The sequence below is a fragment of the Lutzomyia longipalpis genome, chromosome 4 (genome assembly GCF_024334085.1).
Source record: "Lutzomyia longipalpis isolate SR_M1_2022 chromosome 4, ASM2433408v1".
Taxonomy (NCBI): Eukaryota; Metazoa; Arthropoda; class Insecta; order Diptera; family Psychodidae; genus Lutzomyia; species Lutzomyia longipalpis.
The window spans coordinates 7,766,246-7,784,010 of record NC_074710.1 but is presented as its reverse complement, the minus strand read 5'-3'; the positions used below and the strand labels follow the sequence as shown (position 1 = coordinate 7,784,010).

Genomic DNA, 17,765 nt, shown 5'->3' with positions numbered 1-17,765 from the left:
AATCATAACATATCAGAGAGTAAAAAAAAAGTATAAAATCTGCCCTAATCTATTGAGCCTGAAAAATCAAATTACAACGCAAGAGTAAATGCTCAAATTGTGAAACAATCATTTTTCATAACATCTGCGCATATTTACTGATTTCACCTCTCCCGCTCATATATGCTTCTTTCGATTCTCTTGACTCTCTTTCTCTCTCTCTCTTACCAGTAGTGGGAGCTTTTTGGCTATATAGTGGGAGAGCTGTGACTCTCGCGAGTTAGTTCGCGTTTGAATTTCATCGTGAGCGGATCGCTGAAAAAAAGCCCGAGAAGTGAAGACACTGTGTGAGCTTTTTCTCCGTATCTAAAATTGACTGCAAGTGAATTCTTGTGTTTCTTCCCTCTTCCTCTCTTTTACCCTGGCATTAGTGCGGTTTCTCGTGATTTATCCACAAATGCACACTCTCACGTGATTTCTCACTACCTCTGAGGACAGATTGAAGAAAAAAAAATTTAAGGTATATTGCAAAGTAAATGAATTTTTAAAAAAAATTGATTGATTTATTTATTGAAAGTTATTTGAAGAAAAAAAAAGTACTTCCATCTGCACTGGGAAGGCAATTTGGTGGAACAGTTTGGGTGGTGGGGCAGCATTTCACCTTCAATTGTTGTGTATGTACCGTGAATTAAAAGTGAATGAATGCATCTTGGAATGCGGGGGTGGGTGAAATAGTTGTTGAAACATTTGATGTCATTGCCACAGTGTTGGTGCAAGTTAGCAAAAAGATGTCTTTTGATGCGTTTTTATATTCACAAAAAGCTTCATTTAGATAGTCCGCGTAACACCTGACACTTGTGTCCCAATACACGGTACACTGCACAGCAATAAAATGTCGTTTAGCTGCTTGAGAGGCAAAATATAAAGAAGAAGAGGAAAAAACTATCAGACTTCTTTTGAAGTTAATCGTGCAATAAAATGGTGGGAGGCTACAATATGCGTTTTTATTTCGCGCCTATTTCACTGTAACCTGAACTTATATGCAGGCAGACATGCATACAAACAATACGCAAACACTGGCGGAGACTCTCGAATTTACGCTTCAATATACCAACAAACTTTAATTGCTAATTGAATTCTATGTGCAAATTTACGTAATTGTTGCTATTTACGCTCAACACAACCGCAACATGGAACACGTTTCCACCTTGCAACACGTCCGCTTGAGACTTTCGCACTGAAGCTTTTCTTCATGCGGCAAAGAGCTTTCGCGCTGTTTCCCATTTTTTTACGAATATTTTTTTTTCTTTAAGAATTTTTCTTTTTTTTTCCCAAAGGACAACCTTATGTACGTACATTGTGTAATAAAAGAAAACTCTTCCAGTTTATCTTGAAACCTTTTGTATTCTGCACGAGAAAATGCTCAAGAAAAATCTCTAAAGAGTAAGACTTCGACTTTATCTATCTTTGTGGTAACAAAAAGAAAGAATTTCTTGAAATTTCTCTCTTCCTGCATTTACTACTGTCTGTGCTATGTACAATGCCATAGAGAAAATTCGTAAATTTAATTATTAAATCCACTCATAAGGTATGGAAGTTTGACAACGGAGAACATTGAAGAATACAAAAAATGTCTTTGAGATGTCTTTCAAATAACGAATTGTTTTATACATTTAAACTTTGCGCGGTTGTGTGCTCATAAAAGAATTGTTTTGTGTATTCTTCACCGAACAAAGTGCTGCTTGAGAAAAATAAACTAACTTATTGGGAAATTCCATGGCAAAACTAAATATTTTATTAAAATAATATTTTCTTGTTTTTTTGGGAAGATAAATCAATGTTTTGTGAGTTTTCCCAGTCTCCATTTATCCAACATCAATCAACTTTAAGGAATTTATGTAATATGTTGTAATCTTTTCTATACAGAATAAACGTCTTTATTATTATTTTTTTTCAAGTTTGACATCTGTAACAACGTTTGATGTTTCTTTTTAATATTTGACATTTATACTTCACGTTTTTTACATTATTTTTTAAACGTTTGATGTTTTTTGACATTTGACGTTTCTTTTTAAAACTTCAACGTTATAATCCTAAAGTTTGACGTTCTGTTCATAGTTTTTTACGTCAATTTTCTAACGTTTAATGTTATTGAAATCAATTTTTAAACTGCTAGAACTTTGGAAATAGAGAAAGCTGAAAAAAGGAACTAATTTTGAGGTTTCTCAACGAATTCATTCTTGTGAGAGAATATAAGAGCTTTCAGCTTCCCACGTTGTCTTTTTTATTCGCAATTTGGATTTCAATGTATATTTTATTTAGTTATGTTGTACAAGTATAATCGATATGGTTTCATTTAGGGTAAATCCCATCCCCTTATTCATTATAATATGTTCGAACTTTGCGCTAAAACAGCTTCCAACCATCCCACAAATGCCTAAAAACAAGCTCTTGATATTTAGGAGCAATATACATGTATTTATGTATTTAAATAAATCTCCAAGACAGTTTCCGCGACAAACTTTTCATCATGCTGCTCTCTCTCTCTCTTTTACTCCTTTGTAATTCTCACAACAGTCATCGGAAATCCTTGTGAGCTTCCACCCCATTCTTGATGCTCACAAAATTGGTTTGTTATATCGCAAAAGCAGAAAAATCCATCTCTTTTCCCTCCTTTGTGGTTCGACTATAGCTTCAATTCTCTAACCATAAATTTTAGAGCTCAGCGAAACATCTTTTCTAAATGTGATTTTATGTCGCCGGCAAAATTGTCTTCCAGCTCGATTACACAACTCTCGCACATCTCATCCCTTCTAGCATACAATAAATATACTCGAATATTCTCTTTCTACGAGGGTATCCCTCTTTCCAATTTCCGGTGAATGCTATTTCATTCACAACAGCCATCCATTCTAATTTCTAAGATGGATAAACTCAAGAAGAAGATAGCTCTCAGCAGATTAAGTCTATTTGAGGAAATCTTTGCCTCTTCTTTATTAAGAATTCAATGTGAAGGAGAGTCGATAGGTCATCTTATTTGCAATGTGATATATAATTAAAAGGGTTTGGTGATGATTGGTGAGGCCAAGAAGAAAATAGAAATTGGGGTAAAGAAGGATTTTCCTCTATAATGTATCAATTTTCAATCTATCTGATAATATTTTCCTGAAAACTTTAGAAAAATGAATAAACTCTTTTTTAAGAATATTTTTTGAAACGAGTATAGATGGGTAATCAAGTATCAGATTTTATTGGATTTTTTTAAATTTATTCAATAAAAATGAACACTTTTAATGAAATTTTATTTCAAACAACAACTAACTATATTATATTACATGAAATTAAAAATAAAATAAACAATTAAACTGGTCAGAGTATTTCAGTGTCAGTTTGTAAATAAATTACTTTGTGAAAAAATACACATAAAAGCTTTTAAATATGATTAAAGTTTGTGTCGAGTGTAAATTAAACTACGGGGTAGGGTGTTAAATTCAATAAAACGTGTCAATTTTAGGGTTAATCCCAAAATAATTATTTTTATACAATTTCGAATAAATTGGGTTAAAAACTCATTAATTAAATAACAAACTTTGAATAAAATTACAAAAGTTCCACAGTGAATTTTAAAACACAAAAAAGTCAAAATTAAAACTATATATTTTTTATTAATTCCGGGAAATACTGTTGTAGATGGATTTAAATTAAGTGAAATAGCTAAAATGACGTCCCATATGGGGCTAATGAATGTATTCCATCATTAAAATGCAATGTTGATCATTTTCAAAGTGCTTATGAAACAATTTGATACACTACGATTAATATTTGGGACATTAATATTGAGCTCACAGATGCGGAATAATAGGATACGCCCTTTCTGACGTTCCCTCCAGCAAAGCTCTCTGGGTTATATTCCCTTAATCAATTCCCATTAAATACGGGGAACCACACTCCACACATCCCACTTCATGAGATAAATGCAATGTCTCGTATTTTCCCTATTCAGACACTACGTTAATTAAAAGGCAATGCTTATGTACCCATTCCTGCCAAAGGAGAAACTACCTACATCAACCCCTCGCAGCATACAAACAGGCCTATTCATGCTCACTTCACGTCATCATACTTCATTAATACATGATGGAGTTTTCACTGAAATCTCCTTTCGATCATCCGGAAATGATGATGATATACATACATATAATAAGGCAAACTGGGGTAGTTTTGTTCAATATTTTTATGGAATACATATTCAGATAAAAATAGTTGGTTAACATTGGTAAAGGTTGGTCATTTACATAAATTTTGACAAAATTTAGTAATTTTGCCACCAGAGGGCTTTTTTTTTCAAAATGGAATTTTAATTTTATTAAAATTTACTTTAATTAACTAATTTAATTTACTAAATAATTATACAGACTCTGTTATGTAATACATTGACAGATATCCAATAGCACAACCTTTATGGAATCGGTCAGCCAATGAGGGTGCTTCTTGGGAGTACATGTTTCTTCTTTCTCTTTATTTACATTTCATTTACAAAGAATTAGAAAAAAAAGAACAGAAGAGATTTTCAAGATAGAATTCTGATGAAATAATTTGTAAATTACAATTAAAAATTAACTTCTCAAAACTACCCGTTCTTACGGTATGTTAACATATGAATGGTTTTCAAAGAAAAACATGATAAATTCACAGCACAGTGCATTTTCCCACAGCGATTCGGTGGACGAAGGGAGTAAGGGAAGGGGATTATCTGGCAATAATGTGGTGCTCGATGGATATTAATTATGACACTCGTTGAATGAGATTTTAGACCTAATCTAATGAATTTCCCAGGGAATTTCCAGAACTACGCGGAAAATATATTTTCCTATTTACATTGGGTCATGATGAAAGGATTTGTAAAGCCCAGGGCTTGAAAATGTTTGAAATCACTAACCCTGAATAACTGAAATATGGAAAGTACAAAGCTATAAATATCCCGAATATTTAAATTTTATAAAGAATTTTTTATAGTTTAGTAAAATAGGTAATCTGTACCAAAAAATTTTAATATTGTTTTTTCAGTGTTCTCTGTAGAATAAGTAATAGAATATGAATAATTTCTCATTAAATGTTTCATCTTTGATATTACTTCTTCACATGTTTTTTCCCACAGACTTCCTAATACATTTTCTTTCATTTTTAAATATAGATTGTCTTTTCAATTATTTATTTTACTCAAACATACCCCTTTCAACGGTAAGATGAAACTTCCGGAAAGTTTCTTAAAAAAACCCAAAAGGTATCAAATTTTGATGAGGTTTTTTTTCCTTGAACAGCACCCCTAAATAAATGATGAAATGAAAATCCTTGAAAATTCTCAATATAGGTATCGATTGGACCGTTTTACTTCCCAGAGTTTATAATGAGCTTTTGGTTATTTTCCACTAACTTCAACAACTTCAATGTGCCTTTGTCGGTTTTTTATCAGAACAAAAAGTTCCCCACACTCTTAAAGTTCTCGTATCAAATGAAATTGCGATATAGAATTTTTCAGAACTATTTTGAAGCATACATATAATCATTAAATGGTGGATAATTTGAAATTTCATCCGACTAGACAAGCTCTATTGATAATTGCGAGTATTTTCTTGCTTAGAGGCGCGAGAAGTAAAAAGAAAAAAAAAAACGAAACAACCAAGGCCGGTGGTGTTAGGCAAGTTTTATGAATAAAGTAAAGTGAGGAAAAAAAAGCCCCACGATGAAACACCTGAGAGCTGTGAAGATAAATGGTTTGGTCAGTGTGCCAAAAATGGGTGGTTTTGTGGACATTTTTCGTCCTGCTTTTGGGGAAAATAAAACCCAAATAAGGCGAAAAAAAAAATAAGAAGTATATGGAAAAGAAGGTCACATTGTTTTGGCATGTTTGGCATGAACAACTTCCAATTGCAGTTCAATGGCCTATGGGCTACATAGAGTGCGGAGAAGCGAAATAAAATCCATAGCAAGGTCACATAGGCGAGTTTTTGTGCCCCAAAGCATAGAAGATGACGCAAAAGGCATCATAAGAAATCACATAAGATTTTCCCCTGAATTTGCTGAAAAAGCAAAAAAAATGCTCCGTATTTCAGACTAATTAGAAACCTGACCTACAGAATTGAATCTTTGACCATCATTATCTCTGATTGCTGCGTATTCTGGAAATGATGCTAACTCTCACTCAGAGTAATTAGATGGAATACTACCAGAAGAGCACGAAGAAAGAAGAAATCCACCCTTAATCAATAAAATTCCCCTAATTGATGGTATTTCGGGTGGAGAATAAATCTTTGAGTTTTTCTTTTTAATTTATTTTCAAAATAAATACATATTACACAAAAAAATTCAACTAAAAATACCTTTTTGTTTAACGTTTTTTTAATTAGAACTAAAATAAATTGCAAAGGAAGAAAAGGAAAAATTAGATTTCACAAGAAATGAAATGAAAGAGCTTTTACAAGAAAGCTCTTTCATTTTCAAATCTCAATTTATTAGAGGTTTATGTGGAAATCTTTTTAGCTATCTTACATCACATTTCAATAAATACATTCCCTTTGTTAGCAGCAAAAGCTCCATTTCGTTGGCATTGCTCTATAAGTTGTGCAGAGTGACACCCTAAGATGACGATGAATCAAATGAAAAACCCTATATTATCCCAAAGTCGCATCGAAAGCTCCCTCGGGGTGGGCTTACAAATGGCGGAATGGTGCGCGAGAAAAGCGTACAATGTTAATCTGATCTGATTGCGGATGGAGCGCTTTTGCAGTGTAGAAGCACGGGGGGTGTAGTGTGCAAAAGATAATATCGCCACTAATAAATCTCAAGCACTCTGCTTCTCCCCCGAGTGTTTGGGTATGGCTTTGAACTTTGTAATTACACCCAAGATTGATTGTCGGATTCGGTGAGGTTAAATCACAGAGTTTAAGGGGGTTGTGAATCCCCCCCTAATTCAATATATGTATACAAAGTATACAGACAAATAACCGAAACTCTTTAAGGGTTTACACACTTAAATACCACACTATCTTTGGGTGCTAGGAGGGGGGGGTGGGTTCATATGAGAGAAGGTCATCACCTTCTGTGGCACAATGTTTGCTCTTTTGCCTCAAACACCACCCCTTTCTCATCTCACACACATTCCACCCTTGTTAAGCTTGATGCCTTCACATGCGGTATGGTGTGCTGCGGAGGTGCTTTAGGGCTTCCACCAAAGCAATTTGGAATTATAAGATTAAGAATTGAATGTTAGTTTGATATTCTCATTCGTTTTATTCCATTTTGTATCTCTCCGTGGCAAAATACCATTCCGGAAAAGCTGAAACGAGATTTTTGCTATATATAGTACCTACTTTTAACCCTCAAAGGAAATAGATTTTCTTTGTTATATATAATTTTGCTAGGAGTAAAAAAATTGTACGTTTCATACTTTATTTTTAAATTAAAAAAAAACTCGTAAAATCCCGAATTAAGAAATCACGTAGAAATGATTTAAAAAATCATAGATTTAAAAAATAGTTAAATATTATTTTATCTATGATGAAAAGAGTCTAAAAGTTCTACTGGTAGATGGATTTTTTAAAGGAAACTGCTTTAGGCACATTCTGTGAGAAATAACTAATTTTTGCATAAAAAAATGAGTAATAGGGGGCTTTCGGGGAGTCCTATAACCTGAGGCCAATTCATCTGTCTCATAATCAATATAAATTAACGAATTTGAGATAAACGTTGCTGAACAATTATAGTGAACATTTTATACATTCAATATGCATGAAGAAAAAAATGTCACTGATCTGATTAATACAAAGATCACGAAAGGGTTAACATCTACAGTCATTGCTCTTTAGTGGGGCTTCCTTTAGGATGTATACCGTTTCCCCCTCCGCTTTACTACAGTTTGCCATCATTTTTACAAGGCAAGTGTCGTGGAATCCTCCGCAATTCAATAAAGTTCTAAATTGAATTCAAGCCTCCCCAAAGATGAAAATCCTCCCCATTTTGGTGTGTGAAGCAGATCTTCCGCGTGAGTTTGCGAGAGAAATAAAACTGTGAGAAGTAAATTGTATTAAATGTTTGAGGCATTCTGCACGGGAGTAAAATGCTGTAAAAATCTAAATTGATTGCATTTGGCATTTTTCCACGAATGTGTTTTTCATTGTTATTTCGCCTTTTTGACGCACAATAACACTATAAACCAGCAATAAAAGCTCAACGGTAGAGAGAGAGACGCACGCAGGGACCAACAAAAAAAAAAAAAACGGGGGAAAAGTGAGTTTCCGGAAAAGATGGGAGTTCTCGCATGGAAGATTTTTAAAAGGATTTTCCCTCATTTAATGATCCAGATGGAGTTTCGGGTTTTTTTGTGGGTGTGCAGCAGTTTACCTCCCAAAGTCTCGCAACGTTGCTCCACATTGTACACATATAGCAACAGACAGAAAATAATAATAAATTTTTTTCTTGAATAAACTATGTGTAGTGTAGGAGTATATATAATGAAGGTATGAAGGTTTTTTCTTGGTCCTTGCTTCCACCGTCGCATCTTCATTACTCTAAAGCATTGTATTTACGACGCAACAAAAGCTCCTCCGGCATTTGGGAGCTTTTTTTTTAACTACACCACGCTCTCCTTCCCAGCCACAACACATTTTATGCATCTCGCAGTGCTATGACATTGTTTGCCATAAAAGACAGGAAGACACATAAAAGCGCATCATGGAAAAAAATGATAAAAGGGAAGGAGTCCCCTTAGCTAGCATATATGCTATGCATGCGAATGTAAAAGACTTTAGATTGCGGCGAAAATGGGTTATGACGGGGGGTTGTGTTTTGTATAGCAACATTCAAACATACTCGTTAGCAATTTGCATGGGGATTTTTTTGACTATGTCTCAGATTTTTTTTTAATATATTTAGAAGCAATTTCAAGTCCTTAATTTGGTATTAAAAATTTATATAGGAGGTTGATGATACACCATGTTATAATTTTTGTTAAATTTATAGAAAGAAAGCGGGGAAAATTCTTCAAAAAAGTTACTCAAAATATATTCAAAGAAAACTTTAATTTTTTTAATGATTGAGAAGAATTAAGTATTTATGTAACACTAAAGCTTACAAAAGGCTTAGGTAACTTAACAGGTGCTAAAAGTTACCTGAGCTTTTTGTGAGCTTTATTGCTACAAAAAGTATCCTTCACAATTATTAAAATAAATTAAAAACTTTATAGATTGTTGTGAATAAAAATTGATGAATTTTTAGATTTATTTTGCCTGACTTTTTTTTTAGGTAGGTAATGATTTTTCCTCATTTTCCTCTTACAAATTTAACAAAAAATTAATAGAATTTAAGAATAATTTTAACAGATTTTAATAGAAAATTTAACATAAATTAACATTTCCGATAAACAATTCATAACTGGAGCAATTGTCTAGAAGACACAAAGAAGAATGTAAAATAATTTTTGTGGGTTCCTTTGAGCTCAAATAAAACATTTTTAGCAAAAAATCCTAACTCAATAATTTTCGCTTTTTCCTCCTTCCCGATCCTGTCAGTCCTTGGGGATGTTCTTTTGTGGTCATTATGGAATTGTGAAGACCTAGTCTTGTACTAATTTGGACTCAATGTTATTAAAAATAACTCTACAAAATGAAACATTTTCAAAATCGAGCTTTTGGGTCAGCGTATGACCCAATGGACCTAAAGAGTTAAAAAGAAATTTTATGTTGAAGAATTTTTTTTGCAAAAGCTCAAACATGTACAAAGAAAAATAAATATTTTTTGTTTATTAAAAATAACTTCATGGGCAGATTAAGTGTTGTGCGTCATCCTACATCATTCAACTGAATTTATCTTTCAGATTAAAATCCCCATTACGAAACACAAAATTTATCCAAATATCAGCTTTCAACACTCTGGCACAATATTTTAGTCAAGCCCTTTTTAGTTGCGCGGGTGATTAAAATCCTCACATATTGCAAAAGGTGAATCGCTTGGGAAAACAATTTAGAAGTTTAAGCAAAGGCTTGGGGGTTGAAATGTTCTATGTGTGCTCTGAGCGTGGGAGATTACAAACCATTCTCGCTCATTGAGCTTTTCCACCATCAACCGACAAAGTTTATGTTACACGAAAACGGATTATCGTTTTAATTCCTTCACACACACACACAAGCTGTTCAAGGGGGATGCTGAGTTTATTGAATTGTTTGATGGCGTGCAATTCTTTGGAAGAGATCACACGTCATGCCTTGAAAGGAATTTCTCACCACCGCGACTACATTGCGAGATGGTGGCAAAATAGTAATTCAGCGTGGAAGGAATTTTTATTGAAGACCAAAAATACCGGAAAAAACTACGATTGGGATTCACACAATGCGACGATCCCGCATTGGCATGTGGAAGCATTCCGCATGGAGGTGCCGGAATGTGACTGATGCGATATGGATAAAAGTCAATGGGGGTGTGGTGGCGGGAAAACAGAAGAATAAATTGGGGGTTGAGAAAACACAATAAAAATTCTTTCACTGCACAACAATAAAACTTAACTCCATTCAATGCAGCTTCCTCGGGGTGCGCTTCATTGAACAACAAAAGTGCAGAAAGCTCCACTATGTGGAATCTCTTTTGTCACCCTCGCATAGCTTCTATATATTGGTAAAGTGACAATGGTGGGAATTATTTATTGGAAATTTCTTCCCAAGCTTTATACACACACCCCCAATATTTCTCTCATTCAATTTACCAAACGGAATTTTTAGTAGTATGAATTCCAAGATTCCAGAGATTCTCAAGTAATCAGTACTCTTTTCTAAACTGAAATCCACTTAATAAAAAAATCACAGCTATAGAAATCCAGATATGTGAGAGAAACTTATAGTGTTGTATATTTTATAAAGCGAAAAATTTAACCCATTTGCGGTCTGGAAAAAGAATTACATAAAAATTAAAAAAAAAACTTTTTGAATTGGGTTTGAATGAATGAAACAAACGTTAAAGTTTAGAAAATATTCGTTTAACGTTAGAAAATAAGTGTTGAAGGCTAAAATAACTGTAAGCATTTGATAAAAAGTCAGACGTTATGAAAAAAATGTCAAAGTCATAAAAGGTACGTTACTCGTTAAAAAAATGAATGTCAAATGTTTGAATAAGGGATAAACATTAGAATGAACGTTAAAGTTAGAAAAAAAGCCCAAAGTTTTAGACCTAAATATAAAGAAAGAAAATGAACTTCAAACGTTTGAGTAAATGTTGAACGTTCAAATATGTACATATATGTCAAATGATGCAATAAACGTCAAATATTAGAAAATATACGTTTAACGTTGGAAAAGGATATATGGACTTTTGTTATGCCCCTGCCTTAAACTTTATAATATAATTTAATCGAGAATATATTTTAAATTAAATTTTTATGTTATAAAAACTTAATTCTTGGGCGAATTTATTATTAAAACAACCGCTAGAGGGCTAAATAAATTTTTCTGGAAGTTGAAATATTAAAAAAAAACTCACGTGAAATTCAAAATTATTATTAAATATTAGTTGGTGTTCCACTTCGTGGCCAACACCAAGTATTGTAATCGTCGGATTTTCCGACCACCTCAGATCGGGCTCAAACTTGGTATGAGCACGTTTTAGACATCCCACATTACGAAAATGGTGGTGGAAAATTTTTGATCCGGCCGGCCTGCCGGTGGTCCAAACTTTGCCTTATAGCTCGAGAACGGTAACAGATAGAGACTTCCGGTTTGAAGTTTTCTATAGAAATGTGGGTGTAAAATTTCATTTTTTGGCATTTTCAAAATCCAAGATGGCCGCCATCCGCCATTTTGAACTACCGTCAACCACTTCCCTTACAGCTAGAGATCTGAAATTTTAGTATGTTGTAGAGCTCAGTGAGACGTTTTCATCGACAATTCATACTTGAAAATCGGTCAAGCGGTTTAGCAAATATGGCGGCCTAAAGCAAAAAGTGTTTTTTCGATATAACTCGAGAACGGCTTGACCGATTTTGATCATCTTGGTATCAAATGAAAGGTATTGCGAAGCCCTACAACTGTCTAGAACATTCCAAGTTCCAAAAACATCCGCAAGAGGCGCTAAAATCAAAAACAAAAATTGCCTAACTTTAAGGGGCAATATCTCCGAATCCCCATTAGGCAAATCTTTTAAATTTTGATATGTTGTAGCAGGACTAATAATCTTGTACCAGTCCAAAAATGAAGAAAATCTATGTCGCCGTTTAGAAGATATAGCCATTTGAAAAATTCTTGAATTTGAAAAGTTCTGAGAGCCATATCTCTTGAACGGCTTGTCCGATTTTGCTCATCTTAGTATCAAATTAAAGGTTTTGCAATTCTCTACAACTTTCTAGAACATCAGAAACCTCTAGAACCATTCCTTCGAGACAAAAAATGCCAAAAACTGTTTTGATGAAACAAAAATCCGCCATTTTGTGTTCTAGAGGTCACCTTGAAATGTATCGAAACATATGTCAGATTATAGCTTATTTCAATACCTTTCCATAACTAGTCAAGAAATTTCTGTAGGCCTTATAGAACCAGAGATATAACCATTTTTTGCATCAAATTACTGAAGTTCACAAAAAAAATCACCTTTGCCTACTAATACAACTCGCAAATAGTATTACAACGCATAAACAAACTTCTACACGTTGTGGGACACCAACTCTTATAACTGGACGCGTTATGATTGACTTTTTTGATTAACCAGGCTTTGAAAATTTATATATAATTTAATTTATGCTGTCAAAAATATTTCTAATCCGTAAATGGGTTAAAATCCTTCAAATCAATTCGTGACAATACTGCTATGAAAATTATTAATTTACAAATTGCAAATTGGAAATGGTCAAAATACACGAATTTATTTGCATTCATTGATGAAACTTTCGATTACCTTCAACTCCTTGTGCAGTAAACAATTGTTTATTTAAACAAAATTAATTCAAACATAGAATATGCAGTGTTTACCTGAAAATTTCAATCCTTTGACTTGGAACATTATTGTTTGATTTGCTTCTGATTGATTTATCATCGCATCAATGTATTCGGGGTGTATGCATGTGACCACACTGAATTAATTCATGTTTGTATTGAACTAATACAAATCCCCGGGTGAAATGTGCAATAGATTAATATTGTTGTGTCCCAGCAATGTTTTGCAAACAAAGCGATTAAAAAGTTTATCATGCAAATTTCTCTTATATACAGTAGATACGAACATAGCATAAACTACCCACAAGTGAATCAAAGTTTTTCTCTCTTCGTTTTTTTTTGGTTCTACGATAGGCAACAAAAAACTCATGGGATTCTTTTTCACTCCCTGTAGAGAGGGTTGTGGGGTGGGGGTGTATTTGAAAGTGGTGGTGGGTGTTTTGAAAAATTCAGAGGAATTTACACAAATTACTCCCCATCACCTGCAGAGAGAGTGAGTGAGTGCCTCTAGGGGTGGGGGAAATTTTCTCTCTTCTTCAGTATTCGACATAAAATAGCGTTTTTTTCCACCAACATATATATTATATACACATCCCTGCGAAAGCTCAAAAGCTCCCCTTCTCATTGGTGAGGTTCCGCATGCAAAAAAGCTAAATACAAAATTGTTGTTTAACACACTCCGTAGCACTGCTTAAAGTCCCTTAAAACTTTTACACTTTAACGGTACATGAGCGGCTTACACAAAAGTGTGGCGGAAAAGTTTCTCCACTTCCCTGTGACTTTTCCTTCGCTATCAACCCTCCCGAAAGCTCCACCCTGTGGTGCTTCGAGGGTATGATGTTTCCCGGACCCACCCTCGTGTTTCCATGTGGCAAACGTGTAACTTGCTTTATGTGTGCAACCATTGAGAGGCTGGATGTGGGGGTGGTGCTGCTCCTGCCACGTGGGTGGGAAAATGTAATTTATTGAGAGAGGGTGATATGTGTGTATATAGTTGAATATACATACTTAAGTAGTATTGCCTGTGGGTTTATTGTTGGGTGCTTCTCCTATAGCTGGGTGAATGGGATATTGGTCTACCGGCATTCAGGAGCGAGTATATTACATTGAAGAAACCGTCACAATGGTGTGCGGCATTATTGTATTTAGAACAATACAGATCGACTATCTCTAAGAACTTTCACATATTTAAACCCCGACACTTTTCAACCACCACCACTTGCATGGAATTATATTGAATTTGCTTTTAGTTAGGGGTGAGTTTTAGGTTTCAATTCAAGGGGTATACCATGCTGTGGGAATTTTCATTAACTGCAAATATACCATGAATTGTGTGGCTCTGGTTGCGCTCTTCACGCATTCAAACGAAGCAATATATCCTCGCGAAATCTATACATTCTATCATTATACATTTACCACATTCTATATTTGCTTTCGATTGGGGAATTGCTTTGGGTATATATTTTGGTAAGATTAACCAGATATTCCTATAAAGGTTGAGAAGTTGTTCTTGATATTTTCGAACAAGTTAGCGAAAAATCAAAAAAAAAAATTCTTCAAACTGCTATGATTAAAAAAGCTCCCGTAGAAGAAAGAAAAAATATACACACTAAAAGATTTTTTTTTGCAAATTTTACGCAATGACTATTCTACAGTATTTTAGTAAATATCGGACTTTTAATTTTTTACTAAAATTTTATTCAAATGATTTTTTTCTAAATTATAAGATTAAACATAAATTATTAGTCGGATAAAAAGAGCTTTGGGCTCGCCGGAAGCGTCGTTGATAAGAAAAATTGTATCTAGAGAAACACAAAGTTTTCCCAAGCTTTCAGCAGAAATCTGTCTGCCTTCCTCAGAGGATCTAGAGGAGAGATTTTATTGAACGAGGAACAATTTTTAGCTACATTTGATGAGAACAAAATCTCTTCTCTAGACCTCCTGAGGAAGGCAGACAGAGTTCTGCTGAAAGCTTGGAAAAACTTTGTGTTTCTCTAGACACAATTTTTCTTATCAACGATGCTTCCGACGAGCCCAAAGCTCTTTCTATCCGATTCGTTCAACGTCGTTTCTACTGATTCATAAATTATTAGTTTTTATATAAAGAAATTTAGTAAATTTAGTAAATTTCTTTATGAATTTTTTGTACATTTTTAGTAAAATTTTAGTTAATGTTTTGTTTTTAAATTTTTGTTTAAATAGTATCTGAAATATAAATTTATAAATATCAAAACTTATTTAGTAGAAATATCTGAAAGAAAAATTTATTTTACGCTTAAAAAAATTTTTCTCGTAAAAGCACATTTACGGGTTTAGTAGCAAATTTACTAAAATTATTTTTAGTGTACATGAAGAAAATCTTATTTATTTTCCAATAATAACGAAATAGTGATATTTAAAATCCTTAAAAACTCTTAAAATTTTGGTCAAAAGGTTAATTAAATGTTTTATCTTTAGAAGGAAATTCACAATGGTACAATGTTCTGAAACAAAAGTTTCCTGCATAGAGGATATCCTTTTAGAGCGAAGGAAAGTTTGCTTGAGATATTCACCCCTTGTTTAGTGACTTTTCCGGGAGGTGAGCAGAGAGTTGGTTTTGTGTGCTACGTGGGATGGTCGTCTCTGTGTTCATACACCTTAATTGAAAGATCCATACAGGAGAGCAAGTATGGGGTTCCTCATTCTCGTTATATACGTATAGTTTTTGGGGTAATTTTGGTTGGAAATTGTCATAGACTAGCTTTTGGGAGAGAAGCTTTTGGCTCCGGAAGTGAAATCCCACTCTTGCTGCACCTAGCAAACAAACAATTTTCATTTTGGTAGGAAAACTTTATTGGTGGCGCAGAGATATGCCAATTTGTTGACTCAACTGGAACATGGAGAGATAAATTCGAGTCCTTACGCAATTATTGCTGGAAAATTGCTTGTTGGCTGCGAGGTTTCCGAGGAAATTTGATTACGCTCAACCCCCTCCGTCTATTCCTTATATTGAATTCCCATGATAGAGAGGAATGCTATGGCTGTTGAGGGATGGTCACAATGATTTCTTGCCTCATTCTATATTACATGAAAATTTCATGTGAGGAAATTGGAAACCGTACAAGGTCATAAAATCGTTCATGTGAAAATTGGGAGGGTAGAAAGTTTTTCTTACCATGTCTACGACGGAGCAAGTTCTTCATGCGAAGGAGAGATTTATTGGGGGGAAGACACTCAAAAGTGTGTCAAGTGAGATAAGAAGAGGAGAAAATTCACATTTGGAGAACTTTTCTCAGTGCCACATTTCCCCACAAGACTTTTTTAAATATTGTGCACAAATATTTTCTTAGGGTCTTCCCTCCTAACTTTTCATTTTATATAGTGTGTGTGCTCGCTCCCCCCTTTCCCTTCGAATCCTTTCCATTGCGCGGTATCATTCTGTGTGTAAGATAAGGGCAATCACGTGGTGAATCATGCGGAAATTTGCGACAAGCAAACTTATCTCAGCATCTCAAACATTTATTTATAATATACTTTTCCCTCTTTTCCAGATTCCCGTGGGAACATTACGTGGGAAGACTCGTGAAATTACGAGAGGTGGATTCATCTAAATTTGTGTTGTGGGTTTTTTTCTTTTTAATTTTCCATTCTGTGCGGGGGACAAGGTGGCATTATATCCGTGATTAGCTTGTGGTTGTGACATTTTGGGGGTGCTGCTCAATTGAAAAGTAAACGTTCGGAAGGAGTCACATTTCCGCTACTGGACATTCGAAAGAAGTAGCTGAAGCAGGAAAGAAAAGTTCTATACAGCAAGTTTAATTAGGTAAGTACTCCACAATTCTCTTTTCTTTGACTTTGTGAATTCCGTACGTAACATACTTCTCTCAATCACTGCCCACACAACTTAATGCGAAGATATATGTACTTGCTGTGAAAAGCTCACAGTATAACACGTGCTCTGTGGTGTGTTTATCTACTTGAGGAGTTTCTCTACTGGGAATCTTACAAGGGGCAGATAAATGAATAATTCGAATGTTTTGCGATTTTTTATTACTTGAATTTTTAATATCTTAGAAATTTCTTGTATACAGAAAGAAAAGCTTTCCGTATAATAAATATGTGAGCTCCCGACTTAGTGGGTGCCACATTGAGTCTGTGGACAACTCCCCCAGTAACCTCAACCGTAAGCCTCACGAGTAAACTGCACTGGTGTACGGTAGAGATCCGACTGACTACTTAACTAAACTAAACTGATGACGCTACTACTACCATTTCTCTAGATTATTTGCTTAGCAAACTCTTCTCTTTCACTACCAATCTATCTCTGTTTTAATACTCACTTTATGAGCAGGTTAACATTTGCTTGATTGTGAAATTGGCACTACATTATATTACTTTAATTTTTTTTCTCTCGGCTTTCCTATTTAGTATACTATCACAATACGTAGAAAATCATGAAGATAAGTTTTTCGCAAATAATATTCAATTTTTTAATTTTTCTTTTTTTACAAACGGGGCTAACGCCATCTGTTGGCAATTCTCATTTGTTTGCAAAATTAATATGCAAGATTTTATGAGATAGATATAATTTCTCATTTGATGAAATTAGAATTTCTTTTCAGTTTTTACAAAAAAAAAAAATAATAGAATTTTATAAATCCAGATATTTCAGGAAGTATTTTTCCTTCACTCAGTGTACTTATCAACCCCTTTGAATTTTCTATACGAGAAGACCTGGAAGAAAATCAATTCCTTGAACTTTTTGATCGACAAACTCTCAATATACCTCGAAGCGGATTTTCGCCATTTCATCGCACTGCATTTTCCCACAAGGAAAAT

The 17,765-nt window shown here is 34.2% G+C and overlaps 1 protein-coding gene across 1 annotated transcript in view; it reads left to right on the top strand.

Moving 5' to 3' along the window:
* The first annotated feature begins 256 nt into the window (after positions 1-256).
* The window catches only part of LOC129796016 (Ig-like and fibronectin type-III domain-containing protein 1), a 156,756-nt gene continuing 139,247 nt past the window's right edge, over positions 257-17,765 (top strand). The window contains exons 1-2 of the mRNA XM_055837657.1: positions 257-499; positions 16,478-16,749. The gene's annotated coding sequence lies outside the window, so the exon portion shown is untranslated. The remainder of the gene's footprint in view (positions 500-16,477; positions 16,750-17,765) is intronic.